Here is a 6,443-nt window from a genome sequence, read left to right as displayed (position 1 = left end):
TCCCTAGGACCAAGGCACAACCGGATGAAACATCGATTTTAATTTCTAAAATATTTGAATATTTTAGAAAGTTTTTCAAATATGAATAGGCCCCACTTTTAAAAAAAGAAAAATTATCGAACTTTTGAAAGAAATATTTATATAATTTAAAATCTCAGATCCAGCTCTGCTACTAGACCAAATTTATATGTTCTTCAAGAGAATGAAAAACCAGGTAGTAACATTTTCATTTTTTTACCAAAATAATAAAGTTATGACTTACTAGGTGATGGGGACACGTCATCATTAACGTTCTCTCTATAAATACCTCTTGTGTTACGCTTCTCTTGTTCAACTAACGTTACTCTCGAGAATCGTGATTCTCCAGTCCAGGGGCAGGGTTTGCTTTCTTCGATTTTGATTTTTTTTTTTTTGGCAACAATGACGGTTGGTGCCGGAATCAGCGTCAGCAACTCCGATTTGCTGGTGTTAGGACCACCGTGTTCTTCGCGCGTGCCGGAGAATGTCTTGGTCACTCCTGCTTCAGGGAACGCGTTGATGGACGGAGCTTTCATCGGCGTCTCGTCGGACCAAACCGGAAGCCGCCGCGTCTTCCCCTTAGGGAAACTCGAGTACTCTTCTCCTCTCCATGTATCTATCTCTTGTGCATTGTGACAATGAAGAATGATTTGATTTTCACTAAACGCATTTTGATGAAGGAAACGAATTAAATTAACTGTTTCCTGCTGCGAGAATCCGTCTCATTTTAGGGTTTTTGATTGGGCAGGGAGTTGAGGTTTATGTGTGTGTTTCGATTCAAGTTATGGTGGATGACGCAGAGAATGGGGACTCACGGGAAAGAGATTCCTTTCGAGACTCAGTTTCTAATCGTTGAAGCTAACCAAGGTTCTGATTTGGAAGGAGATCGGTGTGCCTCCTCCTACGTTGTCTTCTTACCCATCCTCGAAGGAGATTTCAGAGCTGTTCTTCAAGGGAACCAATCCTGAGCTTGAGATTTGTCTTGAAAGCGGTATGTGTTCCCCGAGTATGCTCGATTTTTGAGTTGCTTAGAGTATCTCTGAGATGTGTGTGTGATTAGGTGATCCAACTGTTGACCAATTCAAGGGGGTCATTTGGTTTTCAATGGCTGCTGGGTCTGACCCTTTTCATGTCATCACCAAAGCTGTCAAGTCTGTGTAACTCTTCTTTTACCTCGCTCAGATTCTTTGTTTTGAGAATTTTTAGTGTTAAGAAGAATCTCTCTCGTCTTTCTTCAATGATTTATGCAGGGCTGTTGAACAACATCTTCAGACATTTTCACACCGTGAGAGAAAGAAAGTAAGCAAACCCATTTTTAACATCAATTTTGTCACACTAACAAGACTGTATACCGTGCAATCTCCCCTGTTTTCAGATGCCAGATATGTTGAACTGGTTCGGTTGGTGCACATGGGAGCCTTCTACACCAATGTCACAGCCAGTGACGTCAAACAAGGTCTTCAAAGGTGCTCATGAGTCTCACTTAGACCCACACGTGCTTTCTTTTTTCTTTTCTTCTCCACAAGGCTTTTAACCAAACCTGCAATGTTTTCTGCAGCCTCGAGGCCGGTGGGATTCCCCCAAAATTTGTCATAATTGATGATGGTTGGCAATCTGTTGGCATGGATGAGACCGGTGTTGAAATTTAACGCTGATAATGCTGCCAAGTAAGCTCTATATTTCAAGACTATACTTGATTTGTATCGGTTTTATATTTCGTCTGGGCTAATAATAGCTACTACTTCTTTATCTTGCTTCTTCAGTTTCGCCAACAGATTACACACACATCAAGGAGAATTACAAGTTTCAAAAGGATGGCAGAGAAGGCCACCGAGTGGAGGACCCTGCATTGAGTCTTAGACATGTTATCACAGACATTAAGAGTAACAACTCCCTCAAGTATGTTTATGTCTGGCATGCGCTAACGGGGTACTGGGGAGGTGTCAAACCTGGTGTTGTCGGGTATGGAACATTACGAATCAAAGGTTTCGTATCCAGTTTCCTCGCCAGGAGTTATGTCCAACCAGAACTGCGAATCTCTAGACAGCATAACTAAGAATGGACTCGGTTTGGTGAATCCTGAAGAAAGTCTTTAGCTTCTACAACGACCTTCACTCCTACCTTGCGTCCGTTGGGATCGATGGTGTCAAAGTCGACGTCCAAAAACATTCTGGAAACTCTTGGAGCTGGGCATGGAGGTCGGGTCAAACTTGCAAGAGAAGTATCACCATGCTCTGGAAGCCTCCATTTCAAGAAACTTCCCTGACAATGGTTTTATATCTTGCATGAGTCATAACACAGATGGTCTCTACAGGTGAAAAATCATAAACACAGACCTGTGAAGTTATCCTCTCTTGATTTTCTCTAGAATCATATCTCAATTCAATGTGGTTTCTTTCTTTATGTAATGATACTCAGCGCAAAAAGACGGCTGTTATAAGGGCATCAGACGATTTCTGGCCTAGAGATCCTGCCTCACACACCATCCACATTGCTTCTGTTGCATACAATACATTGTTCCTTGGCGAGTTTATGCAGCCGGATGGGACATGTTCCATGTACGTGAAGTTTTTATACAACAACATTTGACATTTGTAACGTGATTTTCCAACTTTGTGTAATGATAAATGCGAATTGTGTCTCACTGTAGAGTTTGCATCCAATGGCTGAATATCATGCAGCAGCTCGAGCGGTCGGTGGATGTGCTATTTATGTCAGGTAAGTCATAAGATTCAGTAACAAAATACTATATGGTTAAATAGGCTGGCAAGTAATTCAAACTTTGTCAACAGCGACAAACCGGACAACATGACTTCAACCTTCTAAGGAAGCTAGTCCTTCCAGACGGTTCCATCCTCAGGGCAAAGCTTCCGGAAGACCAACCCGTGATTGCTTCTTCAGCGATCCAGTCAGAGATAATAAAGGGTATTTCCTCCTTTCCAGTGAAGTTAAAAAAGATTCAAATCTTTTTGTAAGGATAGTATTTTAATTTTTGATAACTTTGGCTAGTCTTATGAAAATATGGAACCTGAACGACTTCACCGGAGTTATTGGAGTGTTCAACTGCCAAGGAGCCGGGTGGTGTAAGAAGGAGAAGAGATACATGATCCATGACCAACAACCTGGGACTATTTCTGGTTATGTCAGAACCAATGATGTCATTACCTCCATAAAGTAGCCGCTTTTGAATGGACAGGCGACTCCGTAGTCTATTCCCATCTCAGAGGTACGCAAACTCAACAATCAATCCTACATTCTCTGATTTCTTCTTTTTTTTGTCAAACAATTCACTTTTATTAGGTTTCATGTGTGTGTGTTTGCGCGATACCAGGTGAATTAGTGTATCTCCCTAAAGGTACATCTTTACCAATCACATTGAAGTCACGTGAATACGAAGTTTTCACTGTGGTTCCGGTGAAAGAATATTCTGATGGAAGCAAGTTTGCTCCGGTGGGGCTTATTGAGATGTTTAATTCTGGAGGAGCTATTGTGAGTTTAAGATACGAAGATGATGGGACTAATTGCTTGGTCCAAGATGAAACTAAGAGGGAGTGGTTTGGTTGGGATATACTCGTCTCTTGGACGACCACGGAGTGTTACGGTGGATTCTGAGGATGTGGAGTGCCGGTGTGATGAGGAAACAGGTTTGGTAACATTTACATTAGGAGTGCCGGAGAAAGAACTGTATCTTTGGGACGTGGTCATCCAGCTTTGATGTACTTAACTCGCTCTTCTCATTTAAATTTATTGGTTTACTGTATCGATTCTTAGTGTAATGCATTGGTTTATGTAACCTGTAATGTATTGGCTATCTTTAATAAAAGGCTAGAGGGCTTTGTAATTGAATCCCTCTTCTTTCCGGCTATCTTGTCTAAGTATCTGTTTTTTTTTTTCTGTGTGTGTTTCTTTGAAAATCTTGCAGTATTAACGTGCGGAGTTTATGAGTTTGACTTGTGGTTTTGGTTATCGATATGTGACAGGGTGCTTCGGTCTCAGTGGAAGATACCAATATCTTCTATCTTGCTTCCCATTGTGGGATATGCGGCAGAGCATGCATGTGCTATTATGTTGGCCATGAAACACAAGCCTGGTACGCATTCAAGTCTCTTGCATGTATTTTTATGTTTTTGGTCTCTCTTCTTTAAGTTCTAGGTTTTGATTATATTCTCCTCTATATGATATTTTCTTTGGTAGTGGCTATTGGATCCTCAATATTATTCAAATATGAAAATCCCTTCTTGAAACGTGTTTCTTGACAGATGATATATAAACAAACCCAAAAGGTACACCAAAAAAACGAAAAGCTTGATGATCTCGGGAACACACATTGAGATTGTAGAGTTGTTTCAACAATCTGAATGTTTTCTGAATAAGTGGAATCGACAAAAGCAGAATGGGACCGAAATATGCAAAACCCTAAGCTGTGTTAGAAATTAGAATAGTCCAGAGTGTCAAGATGGGTAATACTCACGCGTGCTTCAGTGTCGCACCTTTAAAGTAGAAAAATACAAGACTCGTACAATGAAACCTTAATACTTTAATACTTGAGTTGCTCATCTTGTCCATAAAAGATCATTTAGTTTGTTGTATCTTCTCCCCGTGCTTGTGATGCGTCACATCCCATATACTCTAGGGCTCATTAAGGTGAACAATGACTGGATTGTCACCAAACCACAAATCATTGAGCTCACAATCATGTGCTGTGAACTATATATAGATACAAGTTCCTTGACATACACATCATTCAAGTAGTTTTTGGTTTCTTTGTTAAGTTACTGTAAGTTAGAGTTCACGATCAAGTCTTGTCTTAGTTATTTGTCTCTACATTATCAGCTTTAATAAATGAAAATGTTCCTACATTAAACAGATGGAGTTCGATGATGAAGCTGAGCACAGAAGACTTTTCAGAGTAGAGACAAATTCCCCACAATAAAGGCATTTTCTCGTTGGAGCAAGGAGGATCTCTTCAGCCAAAACACCAAAGAACACCGTGATCAAGAGCTTCAAGATCGTGATTTTGTCCAATAAACTCAATCTTTTGTTGCCGTTCGGTCCTATAGCGATACTAGTCCACTATTTGACAGATAAACAAGGTTAATTAGCAACTTAGCACTCATTTTTGTAATCTTTATCAGTCTTGATAAGTCATCTCAAGAAATGATCATTCTCTATCTCTCTCTGTGGGTTAGGGATGGTTTTTTCTTACTGAGCTTATTAGGAATATACACCCATTTGGCAGAACCTCGGGTACGCTACAGAGTAAGTAGTTGTTCCTCTCACTTGTATATAATATAATCCTTATTTTCAAATTTAACCTTCTATTTTTATTTCTTTATAACAGGCAATTGGCTTGTTTACACAGGTCCAACTGGTATATATAATATGCGACTTGGTTTCTTGCTATGCCACGCTTTCTATTTTTCTCCTGTGATATTGTTTTCTGACGAGCTAGACATTATATACACCAGTTGGAGGCCTCCTTAAACGCTACATTTGGAAACGTGACAGAGCTGATTATATCCATTATTGCTCTTAAAAATGGAATGATACGCGTTGTACAACTGACGCTGCTCGGCTCCATTCTGTCCAACATGTTGCTTGTACTTGGCTGCTCCTTTTTCTGTGGCGGCTTTGTATTTCTCGGAAACAGCAAGTGTTTGACAAAGTAGGGCATAATCATTCACTTGACATTCTCTCTTATTACATGTTGTTTCTGATCATGTTTCTTCTGCATGCGATTAAATGCAGGGGAATGCGGTTTTGAATTCAGGAATGCTTTTGATTGCAGTGATGAGTCTACTCTTCCCTACACTTCTTTATTACACGCATAGTGAGGTTCGTGCTGGTTCATCAGAGCTGGCTCTTTCGAGATCACCAGTTGCATAATGCTCGTTGCCTATGCTGCTTATCTCTTTTTCCAGTTGAAAAGCCCAGCCAAGTTTTCTTACTGAGGTTCTCTGTCTTCCACCGTTTTACCATTTGGTTTCTCTCTCTCTCTCTCTTCTCTCTCTCCTCTCTCTCTCTCTCTCTCTCTCTCTCTCTCTCTCTCTCTCTCTCTCTCTCTTTCCTCTACTTGGACTCAAATCTCTTCTGCTGTTTGGTAAACTTTGATCAATAATGAACCAGAGCGAAGAAACTTCTGATGATGATGAAAGTTCTGAGATATCCAAGTGGGAAGCTATCATCTGGCTTCTATTCTTTACGGCTTGGGTCTCTCTTCTTTCCGGTTATCTTGTCGATGCCATAGAGGTTAATATAATTTATCTGTATTTTTCCTCTGCTACACTGTAATGAACATATTATTCATACTATATAAGCCGACATGATCTGATGTATTGGTATATAACGCTCCTGACAGGGAGCTTCAGTCTCATGGAAGATGCCTATCTCGTTTATCAGTGTCATCGTGCTTCCTATAGTTGGTA

At 40.4% G+C, this 6,443-nt stretch overlaps 2 pseudogenes; both read left to right on the top strand.

Moving 5' to 3' along the window:
* Positions 1–393: 393 nt before the first annotated feature.
* On the top strand, positions 394–3,743 carry LOC130506714 (probable galactinol--sucrose galactosyltransferase 1; annotated as a pseudogene).
* Positions 3,608–6,436, top strand: LOC130506715 (vacuolar cation/proton exchanger 5-like; annotated as a pseudogene).
* Positions 6,437–6,443: the final 7 nt, after the last annotated feature.

Source organism: Raphanus sativus, unplaced genomic scaffold (assembly GCF_000801105.2).
Source record: "Raphanus sativus cultivar WK10039 unplaced genomic scaffold, ASM80110v3 Scaffold3584, whole genome shotgun sequence".
Taxonomy (NCBI): Eukaryota; Viridiplantae; Streptophyta; class Magnoliopsida; order Brassicales; family Brassicaceae; genus Raphanus; species Raphanus sativus.
This window is presented reverse-complemented; position numbering and strand designations above follow the sequence as displayed.